At 33.5% G+C, this 16115-nt stretch overlaps 1 protein-coding gene across 5 annotated transcripts in view; it reads right to left on the reverse strand.

The window, feature by feature from the left end:
* The window catches only part of REV3L (REV3 like, DNA directed polymerase zeta catalytic subunit), a 172940-nt gene that overhangs the window by 154239 nt on the left and 2586 nt on the right, over positions 1-16115 (reverse strand). Inside the window, exons 1-2 of one of the 5 annotated variants that reach the window (XM_078447225.2) lie at positions 10297-10461; positions 8570-8697 (exon numbers count right to left, since the gene is read on the reverse strand). The exons of 3 other annotated variants lie outside the window; for them this stretch is intronic. The gene's annotated coding sequence lies outside the window, so the exon portion shown is untranslated. Of the gene's footprint in view, positions 1-8569; positions 8698-10296; positions 10462-16115 lie in introns of those variants that run through there. One more of the 5 variants, XM_078447224.2, reaches the window with a different exon arrangement.

Here is a 16115-nt window from a genome sequence, read left to right on the forward strand (position 1 = left end):
AGCTTCAAAATACATGAAGCAAAAGCTGAGAACTAAAAGAGAAATTAATTAGACAAATCTACCAGTTGGAGACTTCAACACATCTCTCTCAATATTTGATAGATAAACATAAAGAAAAATTCTACCTTACTAGTGAGAGAAAAAAATACAAACTCACAGTGAGATATCATTTATGCCTATAAGAATAAATTTAAAACTTAAGTCTGACAATTCTAAATGTTGGTGAAGATGTGTAACATCCGAACTCTCGCACACTGCTGGTGGGAATACACTTTGGTAGAACCACTTTAGAAAACAATTTGGCATTACCTAGTAAAGGAGAGTTGTGCATGCTCTTACCTCAACTATTCAACCCCTAGTATAACCATATAAATTCTTATACACATGCACTGGAAGGCATGCACAACAGTTTTCATAACATCATTGTTTGTAATTGGGGAAGAAAAACAGGAAACAACTCAAATGTTCAAAGATAGGAGAATGAAAAAATAAAATTGTGGTACAGTCATATATAACACAATACTATATAGCAGTGAAAATGAATGAACTACAGCTATATAATTCAACAAAGATAATGTCCAAAAACATAATGTTGGAGGGAAAAAATCACAGAAGAACAAGCACGTTATAAATAACTCCAGAAAGATAAAACAACATATTGTTTAGTGACATATATATTTGAGGTAAAACTATAAAGAAAATCAAGGAAATGATTAACCAAAATTCAAAACCAAAATTAGACAGGAGAGAAGGAGGCAATCAAATACTTCAAAGATATCTATAATATTCTATTTCTCACCATAGGTATTAAAACAGATAATTGTTATATTCTTTAATCTGTATGTACTATAGATACTCTCATGTTTTTATATATTTATAATTTAAAATGCTTACAAAGAATAAGCAATAAATACTGATTCACTCAGCAAATATTAAAAACAAGCCAAAAAAAAAAAAATCACGAAATACAAATACATACATTAGGCCCAACTAGACACTGACACTCACATGACTCAAAAAGGCCACATGGTTATACTTAACAGGATATAAAACATGACATAACATGCCAGCAAGGCAGTGTCAGGTAGTTAGTCTTCATCAGGAGTCTGCAGAGCAATTCAGAGATACTCTTTTGGCTCTCCATAGGAGGCAGGTAAAGCATGAGAGGATGAGATCACGAGGGTTGGTGTAATAACCACCCTAGCTGAGAAATATCAAATAGCAACCACTATCTCCAGTTCCATAGACTGTCTCCTGAGCCTCACAACAGACTTGCTCAATTACAAGAGTTATCAAACCCAGGGAATGTTTCACACCTAAAAATGTAACTGATGGGAGCATAGCTCTCTTCATTCCGGATGTTAAATTAGTTTCCATCACTGATGAAATCACCAAAAGTCCTAAGGGCCTTTACAATCTGGAGACTTTCAAGTAATGCTCTGATTAAAAACAAAAACACCATCTCACGTTATCCAGTAATAAGTTCTCTTCTTCCACATGATAGAGAGGATGCACAGTGAGAACAGAGGAAAGACTTGACCACAACCTATTAGATGAATGTTTTCATCTAAGTATGTTGTGCACAATTATTAATTTTGTGTATCTGGAAGGGCAGTTCTATCAGCTTAGAAGTGGAAAACAAGACAATTAACCAGATTTTCCATACTCTGCCTCCTGGCAAACACCAGGAATGAATAAATGGCCTCTTGTTCATAGAAGGATAAACAAGGGACCTATACAAATGGCAGCATAGATAAAACATCTTCTTAAATTGTCAACTGTTACATTAACAAAAGAAACGTAGACAGTATCTGCTGTGTGTCTCAGTAAAATACAAGAAAATTAATTTCCTATAAAATATCTTCCATAAGGAAAGATAATCCATTAAAAAGACACCAAGAAGAAATGAGAACATAAGAGATGTATGCAGACTAAGATACAAACCTATACTCTAAGAAATAAGAAAAATGACAGGAATAAACAACAAAATTAAATTCTGCACTTGAGATGAGAAAGAACAGAATCAATATTACAAAAAACCTATCAGTAATGTAAAAGATGAAAATAAAAATGTTCACCGAGAATGCAAAAGACAGTGTTAAAAATAAGAAGATAGGTATAAAAAAGAAATGTGAACCAATCCACCAATAAGAGGTATTTAATTTTTTTTAAAAAAAAGGCTTAACAAATGAAATGAAAGCGATATTCCAAGGTATAATAGAAGACTATCCCAAAATAAAAAGCACCAGCATTTCTACAACAGAAAGACTTTCTTGTCTCAGTCAAAAATAAAAGATAACCAGAATAATGGCTAGACAATTATAAAGGAAAAGCATGGGACACATGAATACCATATTGAGTCAGGCTTTCATTAATACATGTGTGCAACAAAAAGCCATTTTCAGATATTCAAAGGGTTCAGGAAAAGTAACCCACAAGAATATCTTCCGAAAAATAGTACCTGAAAACATACTCATGGCAACCAAAGGAAAAAAGTCTAAATTGGAACTCAAGAATGAGTATAAGTGGTATGGTATAAATAGATGAGTGGTGGTACTCCATACCAAGTTAGTATGTAGAGTTGAGTCTAAGTTGTTCTACTGAAATTTAATACATAAGCTAAAATTTTTTTTGAAAAAGAAGATATACAATCTAAAATATTCAAAATTTATAAGTTAGTCTTAAATATTAACTTGGGAAGCTAACAATGTAAAAAAGCTAAATTCCCTGTGTTACATAAAAGAAAAAATATTTTTGAGTTGTTCTTAAATTATATAGTTACAACTACATTTCTGTACTTATGCTTTTAAGATGATTTTTGTATTTTTTAAAATAAAACATAAAACAATCTATCCTGAAAAAAGCCAAAAGTGAAACAAAATTAATAAAATGTACAAAATTATAGGAGTAAAAATCAAAAATATCAATAACAACAAATTTTTATTGTTTAAACCCTTTCTATTGGAAAAATCCTCAGATGGGGTTAAAAAATGAAACGACATAAAAAAAGATTAGAAATAGTGATAGACAATGATACTATCATGGAAATAGTAAAACTAAAAGGAAACAGGAATAACAATTTTGATGTTGGAGAAAAAGTAGGATTCAAAAAGAAAAGAATTAAAGTGTCTCTGTAAACTGAGACAACAATGTTTACAAAGCTATTCAAATACAGTGTATGAACTAGCTGTTTGTTATTGGTCTGGAACAAGAAAAGTTTAAAACTTGAAAGTAAGCATGTAGAAACTCTTAGTGCAACCGGACAGGGGAATTGCATACCTGTTTAATATAATGCTAAAAAAGGAAGCTTGTATTTTGCTTGGTTTCTCTTCCTTGTTTCATTTTTCTAGTAATTCACTTCTAATGTATTTTAAAGTACATTTTCTAATGTATTAGAAAAAAATTTGATTCTTTGCTACAGTTTGAAAGCACTGCCATAAAAGACCCATTAGTTGTGAAGCTTTATGTGCCAAATAATTCAACATCAAAATATACAAAATATACAAAGTTAAAACAATTAGAGATGTCAGGCAAAAATGAAGAACAAAATGAAGTGAGAAGCAATTTCATTCCATGATGTAATTACGTAAAAATATAAGTATACAGAGGATGAAAACATATCATGAAATGTTATATATATTTTTTAGGAAGTCGTCCATTAGAAGATGTCCCATCAACTTAATATTAACTTTTCAGAATGGAAAATTACTGTGTTAAATGTATACACTGCAAGATGTATTACAACCTCAGAAATACCTAAATTTCTTTTAATCAAGGAATTATATGTTCACAATTTGGTATCAAATAAAGGGACAACTGTTTTTATTGAAGTATAGCTGACATACAATATTATACTAGTTTCAGGTATAAAACCATGATTCAACAATTATATGCATTATGAAATGCTCACTATGATTTAATTACAGTTACCATCTGGAAAACCTTGTAATTGTCAATGAAACATTTATAACGATACTGATGATATAACAGACCTTAAAGAACATTTCAACAACTTTGAAAAATTAAAAACTAATGTGTGGCAAAAACTAGTTTTCTACCACTTCCCACTATAAGTCACTTAGGATTCTCTGTTTTTGTATCCTGCTGGGTAAAATTATGTATGAAGAAAAGGTTTGACAACTTTAAAAACTTTTGAAAACTACATTAAATGACTCAAGACACATTCATGTCTACAGCCTTGCAGTTTTCTAATCCCCTTTTATACAGAAGTCAAGGGGAAAAGTCCAAGTATTTCACAATGTCAGATGCCACACAGGAGATCATAGATGCGTCTGCTACCCTCTTCCTACCTCCCTACAATCTGATTAAAAATGACACTGTTTAGATAGTGGGCAGCATTACTACTTTCTCAAAAAAGGTCAGAGTCTGTTGTCTTTCCTCTATTTGGCCCACCGGGCAAAGGCTAGTCTAATCTAGCCACTCTAATACAGCTACATGGTTGATTAGGTAAAGGCTGGCTAAATAGGTAAAGAGTTATATATGAGTCAGAGCATTGCCTGAACCGCTGTTATTTATGCATGTGTGCACATTATACACACACAAACACACACACACACACACACACACACACACACACACACACACACACACTGAACAAGACTCAAAGCAGTATTATTAACAAGTTATTCTAAGTAACACAAATTTTCTCCACCTATGCTACACAGTCTAATCATCTAAAAATAGCCCCAAAAGGAGTGGTCTCACAATAGACCCAAACTTAGAAAGAAACAAATCAAAATTAAGATCCTTTTGAAACTGTTCATTTTAAGTTGAGTCATAACATTTTAAAAAGTAAGTTCTTTAAAGAAGAAGTGATAAAGTCAGGATCTTTTTCTTCCCTTCCCATGCCTAATGTTTTAAAACTAATTTCAACTAAATGTGATCTAAAGCCTCATGTAAGATATAAAAAGTTCTTTATAAAATGAAAAAATTATTTAAATAAAATGTATTTACCGTAAGAATAAACTGGGAAAAAATATCAGAAAGTCCATTCACAAAGACCAATTTTCCTATTACATGATAAGCTCCTAGGAATCAATAAACAAAAGACCAAAACTCAAAAACAGAAAGTAGATAAAAAATAAACACGTAGTACACCAAAAAGGAAATACAAATGGCTCTCAAGCATATGGAAAGACACTCGATCTCATAATAAAAGAAATGCAAATTAAAACTACACTGAGATCCATGTTTTTATCTATTAGATTGGCAAAGATCAAAACACTTGAGAACATAATCTTGGTAAGGGGATGGAAGAAGTCTCATATTGCTGGTGGGAGTACAGATCAAAACAATCTCTGAGTTACACTTATTCTTCTCTTGAAGATATTCTTGTAAGACATTTAAAAAATTTAGTACACAAGATATATTTTGCCTAGTGTAGGCTGTTGGTCGTTTTCAAAAAATGGTTATAAGTGCCTGCTTTTATAGAATTCTGTTCATATAATGAAGCAGAAAGGTAGGCAAGTTTTAAAAACTTGGATGACTGGGGCACCTGGGTAGTTCAGTCGGTTAAGTGTCCAATTTCAGCTTGGGTCATGATCTCACAGTTCATGGGTTCAAGCCCCTCATCAGGTTTTGCGCCGACAGTGTGGAGCCTCTTTGGGATTCTCTCTCTCTCTCTCTCTCTCTCTCTCTCTCTGTCCCTCCCCCACTCATGCTTTCTCTCTCTCAAAATTAACTTTAAAAAAATAAAAAGAAACCTGGATGATGATCACAGTGGTCTTGCTCCATCTACTGCTCACCTGATACCTTACTGTGCATTTAGTGGGTGCTCAGAGTAAGTATTTGTTGGGTAAACGGGACCAGGAATGATGCTGAGGGGTGATGAGAATGGAATAAAACAACTAAGAACAAGGAATTAGCTAGATTTATCAGAATTGTTCAATAAATTTTTAAACACTATACTCTTTCAAGAAGAGCAGGACACTGTCACACTGACAAACGTTTCCTGAAAAATGAGTCAGCCAGCAACAGTGATATAGTAGATTATTGGAATAGTGGCCCCCTAATGAGTCACACTCTTAGGAAACCCCTTCCACATGGACTCAGCTTGGCCATGTGATGTGCTTTGTGGCCCATGGGACAAGATACAATATACGGGGCTTGCCTTTACTTGCTGCTTCTGTAAACCCTACTACTGCCTCCAGGTGAAGGCTAGCCTATTGGAGACACATGGCCTTCCATCCTAGTCTACAGCGAGCACCAATATCCACACATGTGAGCGAAGCCATCCTAGACCAACCAGCGTCCAGCTGAACTCTCAGCCGACTGCGCCACATAAGCAGCCCAGCCAGCAGCAGGAAAACTGCGTAACTGAGCCCATCCCAGAATCATAGGTCAACAAAAGGCTTGCTTTATACCACTATGTTTTGGGGAGGTTTATTATGCAAAAACTCATACAAGTGGAGAGGGCAGTCGGATTGGCGATTAAGGAAAATTTATGTTTTACCTGTTTCTGTTTGTTAAATTTCACGACGAGAATATATTCATACATTACTTGTTTAATCAAACTAAACTTACAAAGATATTTTGTATCAGACTGATAACAAAGTCCCACTAACACCTTATAAAAACATACACATAAAACAAAACAATCCAGTCCAAATAGGAACATGAGTTTGAGAAGAGACATTAATATTGCTCAGGAAAAAAAAGGGTCAGTATAGAATAGCAGGGTATACTATCATACACACGCAAAAAAGTGAATAAGAATATATTCATGGTCACTGTCATGTCTCAATAATGGTTATCATCAAATTCCACAGCGCTAGGACACATACATTTCATAATTTGCTTCTTTGTTCCTTCTGTTTAGGCTAATACACGTTCCCTCATTTTAATCCTCACATGCTATGAGGTAAATATGTGAATAACTTTAAGCAAAAGTTAATTAACCTCTCCAAGCCTCATTTCCTCAACTTTAAAATGGGGATAATAGTACTCACTTTATAGAGTTGTTGTACAGATTAAAACAATTTAGCATTGGGCATATAGTAAGGGGTCAATTAATGGCCTATAACCTCTGTCAGTAAAATGATGTAAAAGTAATGTCTCTTGACCAACCTGGCTTCTATTTTTTTTTTTTTTTAATTATTTTTTTTATTTTTATTTGAAAGAGAGTATGAGCAGGGCAGGGGCAGAGAGAGAGGGAGACAGAGGATCTGAAGCAGGCTCTGCATGGACAGCCAGAGAGTCTGATGCAAGGCTCAAACTCATAAACAGGGGAGATCACAACCTGAGCCAAAGTCGATGCTTAACTGACTGAGCAACCCAGGTGCCCCTTCCTGGCTTCTACTGTAAAATCATTAAGCATCATCAAACAAACTGTGATTCATTAAAATTAATTTGAAAATCTTTCTAATGACTTCATGAAAAATTTAAAAGACAACATTATTAAAACAAAACTAAACAAAACCTGGGAATACGTATAAAAAATTTTGGTGAAGAAATTCAAACTCTAGGCAATAATGAATTACTTCATTTGGTCCACATTCCACAATCCTACATAGGTTTAAATACCAAAGGCTTCTTGTGTCTTATGAATTCACAAAAGGCAAAAATAAGAGATGAATAAATTCTATTGCCACCTTTGTGATCTCTGGAACACACACTTTCAATTCATTCTACCATCATTTTTAAAAAAGAAGGCATTACTGAAGGCTTTGGAAAATAAGGCTCTTTCACAAGAAATAAACTTAACCTAATTTGTAGCATTGGAAAATCATAGTTACTCCTTGGATCAATGGCTTAACATTGCCCTTTTTCAAGGCAAGATCAGGCCTGGACACTTTTCTATCTCTATATATACATCAAGAGTTAAAAAAGAAAAATCAGGCCTAGTAGGTTTAAAAAAAAAGTCAATTTTTAAAAAAAGTACTGTAAACAGGTAATTATCTAGCCTGAAGATATATGAGTCAGTGACCAACTGCAAAAAGCTTTATTCCACAATGTGCAGGTATTCTAGTTTGCCCTATTGTGAGAAAGGAATGCTACAAATATTCCATTTTTAATTTCAATTATTTTAAAGAGAGCTTATTACATATGAAGTAATGTGGCAGATTCTGGAATTAGAAGGGCAAAGAAAATAACATATTACTATTATGCCACACATTTGATGATTATTGTATTTAATCGTAATAATCCAAGGAGGTAAAAATTATTAAAACTCATCTTACAGAGGAGGAAATTAAGGCTCATAGAAGTAAAGTAACTTGCTGAGGGTCTCTGAACAGAAGGCAGTGTAGGGGGTACAAGGACGGGGAGGGGGCAGGGAGGCACACAAGGGTAGTGCCATGTGACTATCCCTACAGACAAACACAACACTCAGTGTAGGAAGTCCTTTATCAGCAATGTGAAAGGGGGCTAAGACTACGGGAAACCAAAGAGATAACCTTTTGGGAATGGGCAAAGGAGTCACAAAAGGCTTTAAAAGAGGTTAATATTTTAATTGTTACTTTAAGGATGAGTAGGATTTACCAACTTCAATGCCAAGGCTCACCCCCAACCCCCCTCATCCCCAATATATTAACCAAAATAAATTACTTACTTGAAATTGAGAAAAACAATTTTGAGAGAAATCTTCCTCAGATATATTATTCCATAGTTTTAAAACAAATAATATGATGACAGTTTAATTTTTAGGTTGCTTTTATGTGGCTTGTCTTGGTTTTTATTCTGAAATGAAATTTAGATTAGTCATTTTCTTGTTCTGAGAAACTAGGAGTATGCCAACATGTTTTAACTTCACATTTTTTCACATATCAACATGTATTCTTACTCACAAAAATCTTTCATTTCACCATCTCAAACAAAACCTAATTTAATATATAAATTGCTTTGAAGTGTAAATATATGCAAAATAAAATATTTCTTTTAATTATAATTATACTTCCTTGGTAATCGTAATAAATGGAAGAAAAATAGAAAACTCTCGTTATATTGTTATATATTACCCAAGCATTTTGAGGTAACACGCTTTCTTTCATTATTGAATCGTTTATATAGTAAATGCTCTCTCAACCCAAAGAAAATTAAATAACTACCCCCAAGGAAATTGACCTCAAATTCTTAGTATTTCCCACAACTATCATCTAAAAAGAAAATAGAATTGGACCAAAAAAACAAAAACAAAAACCCTAACATTTACAATGACAATTACTACCCTTTTTTCTCAGAATTTACTGTGCTAGGCATATATTCAATTTCTGCTGCAGAAAACAGTCCAGTTTGCCAATACTAATTAACAAAATATTTTTCATTGAAAAAATATTTAAAAAGTTACAGACAACTGGAAGAAATATAGACGATCATGTGAAAAAACTTAAAAGAAATGACAAAAAAAAAAAAACCCAAAAAGCAACAAAAATAAAAACCACACCTGCACACCAAAAGGTTAAATAGACTGCTATTAAGAGGGTTTGATTTTTACTTATGATTTGTTTTGATCTCAAAAATGTATTTACTTTATGTTTTAACAGTGGAGTTTTGTTTTAATTGCCTAAGACACCTACTCCTCCTTCCCTATCTGTATCTTACCTGGAAACTATTAATTAACACATTTTACCCAAAGTTTACTGTACCTTAACATTCATTATTTCCTCTCTTATTTAGTATCACTGTGGCGTTGAAATGGCAGCCAGGTACCAACGTAACATACAATATACCATATCCCATATCTTACTAAGTTGCTAAGTATTTCTTTGAAATGTCTAGGGTTAATGACAACACCCTTTGAAGTCTATTTAACCCCAACCTCCTTAAACCTGAATCAATTTTCATTCATTTTTTTATTGAACAAATTCTAATCCAATCAAAAACAAGGTGAGAGAAAATTAAAGCACCAGAGGAACTTGAAAGTTCTCCTGATACATTCTCTTTTTCTTTGGAAAACTATATACACATACGTCTAGTATCAATTTTTGTTTATTTTGTCCTAAATTCCTCTTACTATACTCTAGCCTTTACTATATATTTTTTAAAGAAGATAGCTACAGTCATCACAAAACAAATCCCACTATAACCTATCTACAGGAAGATTCTAAGCACTATTGGACACTGTAGGCCCTTAAAGATTTCTAAACTGTGCACATGTGGGTCTTCTCATAATTCCTCTAAGGTACAGTATGTTCGCCTTTCAATTACCATCAATGCCTTTCTCTAATTTCCCCTTAGATTTGGGGAGCCAGTGAGAGCTGAGAGTCAAGATTCCCAGTTTTCAGACCTAGCCCACACAAGCAACTATTGGACACTGGACAGATCTCTGAGCTTACCTACCTAGATTCCAGTTTTCTTTATATAAAATGAGAAGATTTGACCAGAACTGTGTTTCCCAATCTTTTTCACATTGTAAATAATATTTGTTCAGCACACAGACCAACAGAAGAGCATTTGGAGGCATCAACACGGTATTTTGTGAAAAAATTATCACATTTCCTTTACATAATTATAAAATTAAAATTTAAATGAGGTTTGTAGTAATATGAATTAATTTCAAATCCAACCTTTTTCACATCAAGAACAATATTTCAAAATAACAATGGTGTTTATTTTTGCAGAATATACATGCACTATTAGCAGTCATCTTGCAGCAAGCTAAATGACACATCGGATGCACATGACTAGGAAATCCAACACAGGTGAATACAGAAAGAAATTCAGGCCTAGAGCTGGGCTTCCCAGGGCAACCAACATCCCTGCTACCCTCTGCTCTCATTGACAGCGGACTACATCTTGTGCTGTGTGACATGCTCATCAGGCACCGGGAATATAAACTCCAATAGTAGCTCCATGATCCCTTCTCCACAAGAGGCAGTTGCATACTCTGTAGTTAGCTGAAGTAGATTCCAAATAATAAAGCACCTCCTCTAATGGGTTGAAAATATCAAAAGGAGCAGTAACTGCGGGTTGTTGCTCATCGAGTTATCTGCTCAAAGGAACCCCACAGTCTTCCTTCAGATCCCACTCCACTAGGGCCACCCTCCAGTGAGCCACATAACATCAATGGGAAGCACTGGATTAGAAGACCTCTAGCAAAATCTAAAATTAAACAGTATTGGAGTAATCATTTGATAACTGTTTACAACTATTAGACTTTTGTTTTTGTTCTTCCTTACCAATTCTGGAAACACAACATAATTTTAAAAACTAAAATTGAAGAGGTATTACATGCACATGGTAAAAAATATTCCAAAATTACAGTCTCCCACCGTTGTCCTCTAGACTACCAGTTCCCCTCACTGCAGACAACCACTGTTATCAAATTCTCATGTATCCTTTGACACACACACAGACACATACACACACACACCCCTATATTTTATATATATATATATATATTTTTTTTTAAACCACACAAATAGCAACATACTAAACATGGAGTCTCCTGTCTTGCTTTTTTTCCTCTTAATATAACTTAGACATGGCACCATAGCCGAATACATAGTATTGCCTCATTACATTAAAGGCTGCCTAGTATTCCATTGAAAAGATACACCATTATTTACTTAACCACTCCCCTACTGACTTATGTGTAGGTTGTTTCCAATTTTTTGCAATGACAAACAATGCTGCCACAAATATTTTTATATGTTCATTTAACACATATGTAAAATATTTGAGGATGAAATCCTTAAATGAAATTGCTAAATCAAAATATACTTGTATTAAAATGATTTCCATATTGCTTTCCATAGAAAATGAACATTTTATATCCCCACCAGCAATATGAGAATGCCCATTTCCCCTTCCTCTCAACCTCCCCAAGTTATATTATGTAATCAATTATTCCTAATTTGATAGGTGATAAATAGTATGTTGTAGTTTTAACTTATATCTTCTTTATAAATAAAATTGCACATCTTTTCATATGAATTCTCTTTGCTCATTTTTTCTACTGAGTTATTTTCTAGAAGCTGTTTATGTATCAAGAGGAAAGGACTCCTTTGTGAAAAGTATACAAATCAGTTATTACTAATCTGTTTAACTTTATGATTTTTTTTTTCTCTGTATAGAATTTCATTTATGTTGTAAATGTGAGCAATCTGGCTTCAGTTCTGTTTTATACTTTGAAAGGTCTTCGCCATTCCTAGATTACATTACAAATAATTATCCTATGTTGTTTTGTTTTGTTTTCACATTTAAATCTTCTGTCTTACCTGGAAGCCAACTTTCTATTTTTCTAGATGATTAACTGGCTATCTCAACACTGTTTATTAAATAACTCTTTTCCATACTAATAGGTAAGGGTAGCATACATTTTGATACCGTAAGTTCTTATTTATGTTTAAGTCAGTTTCTGGCCTCCACTCTGTTTCACTGCTGCCATGTGCCAAAACTGCATTACTTTTCAAAACATTTTAAAATTAAAATCAATTTACATATAAATGGTAAAATTAAAAAGCCAGAATTTATTGGCTTTTTTAATGTAAGAATCATTTTGCAGTTCCTAAACTGAATTTATAGAATAAAGTTCCATACTATCATTATGCAATCAATCATGCATTGTGGTTGATACTTTTTTTGGAGCCCAATATGAACTTCAAGTCTTTCTTGCTATATTTATGTACCATACCTAAAAAGCCAGTTTTTCCTTAAGTTTGTACATAGTTTTTTCCCAAATTATAAAATCAATACATAGTCTCTGTAGACAATCTAAAAAATTCAAAACACATCTCCCAGAGATAACCGACCTTTATATTTTGGTGTATTTTTTTCTGGATTTTAATAAATGACTATTTTGCAAGCTGATTTTTTCACATAATATACTAACAGCATTATCCCATATTACTCTATATTCTTCTAAAATATCATTTTAATGACATAAGTTCTACTATATGAATGTGCCCAATTTATATAACCATTTCCCAATTGTTGAATATTTGAGGTTGTGCCCTGTGATAACTATCATTTATTGATTAATTCTTGCAAAAATACTTGAGTTTCAAGCACTGTGGTAAGTACTGATTGTATAACAGTGTGCAAAAAATGAACACATTACCAGCATTTATGGAGGTTACTGGGGAAAACAGACATTAATCTCCAACATATATAAAATTACAACTATAGCAAGTGTTATGAAGGAGAGTTTATGGAATTCTGAGAGTCTATGATAGGGAAGGCTTCCCTGAGGAAAGGTAAATCAGAGTTTAGGTGAAGGAAAAGGAAAAACATTCTAGGCAGAGGGAACAGCAGGTACAAAGGCCTCATTGTGGAAGGGAGCATGGCAAGAATAAGGGACTGAAATAAGGCCAATATGGCTGGAACACAAAGAGCAAGGCAAGAAGAACATGGCTCAAGCCATGGCTGGATAGAAAGGTAGGGGCCAGACTATGCAAGACCTTGTAAGACATGTAGACGCCACCACATAAGACATGTAGCTTTGTCCTTATCCTAAATGCAATGGAAAGCTACTGAAGCATACCAAGTAGTAGGGTGATATAATCAGGTTTGCATTTCGAAAAGATCCCTCTGATTACAGTGTAGAAAACAGATTAGAAGGGAACAGAGTGGACTGGGTGTAGGCCAAGATTAGGAGGCTACTGTTGTAAATGCATCCAAAAATGCTAGTAGTTTAGACTAAGGTGGTGATGGATAATGAAAAGAAGTAGATGGATTCAAAAGATAATCAGATTTTGCCAAAAGATTTACATTCATAGATTAAAATCCCTAAAGCTAGAATTATTGGGTCAAAAAACAACATTTCAAGGATTATGATATGCATTGCCAAGCTGCCCTGCCAAGAGCAGTTTACTCATTCGTGAATTACCTTTTATCTGTTCCTCTATCAGAATTTTAAAATTCTTTTGAGATTCCTTTAAAATGACTTAATCCATACTTCCTTCATGAAGCCTTCCCTGACTCCCCTTTTTGCCTGCTAGTTGGTCACTAACATGTTCTCCTTTGAGTCCTTGCTTTCTTACACACATCTGTCATAATCAAACTACATTTGACTTATGCTTACACGTCTATCATTTCTACTATATTGTGAGAGTCTAAAGGATAAAAGTTGTTTAAAATGACCACACCAAAAATAGCTCAATATACATAGTAAGTTCTCATTAAGTGTTCACTGAATGAACCGAGTATTACCAGATTCTACTGTGTCCAGATTTAAGAGGGACCTCCCTGCTTTAGCCTCTAATTTACTGATTGTGATTTTAAAGCTAATAAAATTTGGTACTCAGGGCTTCAAATGCCTACTAAATAGAGTGACTAATTTTGTTTGTGGAAAATCACTAAATCTCAGCAGTGCTCCTGAAAAAAACCTTTCTAATAATTGTATCAAATCGGTATTATGTGATCTTAAATTTTTTTAGATGGTCTAAGTGAAAAAAAAATTTTAAAAGTCTGTGAACAAACAAGACTATTATTAGAGAAATTATCTGTAATTTAAGTTGTCGATAAATGCTATAGTTTTCAAAACAGTACTCATCTCAAACTTGATCTGCCACTTCACAAAAAAAGTGAAGGTATTAAGCAACGACATAAACTCATATATAGCATTTCAGAATAACCAATTTCTTATGTTGAAGAACTTGATTTCATGTTTAACAGCTAGCATCCAGAACAATCTACTAAAATTTTCATTATCTGGAGGAAGACTGGGGTGGGGGGGGGGGCGGGGGGAGTGGCAGAGTTCTGTACAGTAATCTCAAAGACAAGCAGCTCCCTCTATAGTCTGTTTGGCCTACTTTGTTTAATTACTTGCTATGTGAACATCTCACTCACACTCTTCTATTTACTCCTACTCTGCATCTCAGCAGGGAAGCTTTTTGAGAGGATAATTCTGTTTAACTTGGTGCTGAGAAAACTGAGAGAGCTTTCTAAGCTCAACATGGAGTTATGTCAAGCAACTAAGCAAGAGTTGGGATATGGAAACTCAGATCCACCTGAGTCAGGTCCTCACAATGAAGCCTTAGGATTTCATTTGAAGTGAATTCCCAGAGCAGTTACACCCGTATTCAAATCCAAGTTAAAAAACACTGCCCTGTACTTTAGTTATTTATAACCTTGCTTCTCTCCATTAAAACATATTACCAAAACGTTGTTGTTAACATTGCTCAATACACTGTGACATCAAAACAGTGCTCAAGACATTTTTTCAATGAGTGAAGAAAAGCAGGTTTTTTGCTTTTTGTAAAAATAATTCCATCACTCACTCACATGAAAATTTAAGTGATTCTCTCAGGAATCAACATCCTCAGGGATTAAATCAGTCAGGATTTACCATTCAAATTTGACTATGCCACTTTTTTTTTTAAATACCTTTTCAAATTTCAGCAACACAAGATACAAGAGCTTTTAAACCTAAGATAGTTAATTTATTTCTTAAATTACTCAAGATATGCCCTCAAAACGCATGACAATCAGAAGTCAACTGGACTGTTTTCTAAAGCAGAAAAACACCTTTTATGCAATAGAAAAACTGAACTAGTAAAAATGTGAGAAATCAATCAGTTCAGAATTTATAATACAAATATGAAATGGCCTCATTATTTGGGAGAAAATTCTACTTTTCAGGGCTCATTTATAAAAAGTAAACTCAGTTTAAAAACAGCTTTTCTCCAAACCAAGATAAAGAATTAAGGACTTCCAAAATTACCTATTATATATAAAAGACTTAAGTTTCTGGTACTTTATATAACGTAGATTTATCATGTGTTACTATTTTTCATTAATTTATAGAATTCATAAACATATTAACATAGTTTATACTTTCAAACGATAAAACGGTCTTCATTAAAAATTCTAGCACTCAGACTTTTATTACTAAGCCAGATTGACCTTTTATGTTAATTATTTTCAAATTTATTTTACTAGGAGAACTGGACTAGTTTTCTTTGGGGAGAGAATTTGGAAGCAGATATTGTACACTTTTTGTTTATGATTAATACTCATTTTACTGGGAGTTTCTAACATGTTAAAAATGCTGGCTTAATTTCTGAAAGCTATAAACTCTAAATGTTTGCCAGTGACTTCAAATTTTTCACCTGTTGAAGAAACACAAAAGTTTTGTTTGTAACTGAACTATATTTACAGCAAACTCAATTTGATACACCTTTAAAAGTTTCAGTTTCTTTGTATTAAGTTTCTTA

Source organism: Panthera onca, chromosome B2 (assembly GCF_046562875.1).
Source record: "Panthera onca isolate mPanOnc1 chromosome B2, mPanOnc1 haplotype 2, whole genome shotgun sequence".
NCBI classification, from domain to species: domain Eukaryota; kingdom Metazoa; phylum Chordata; class Mammalia; order Carnivora; family Felidae; genus Panthera; species Panthera onca.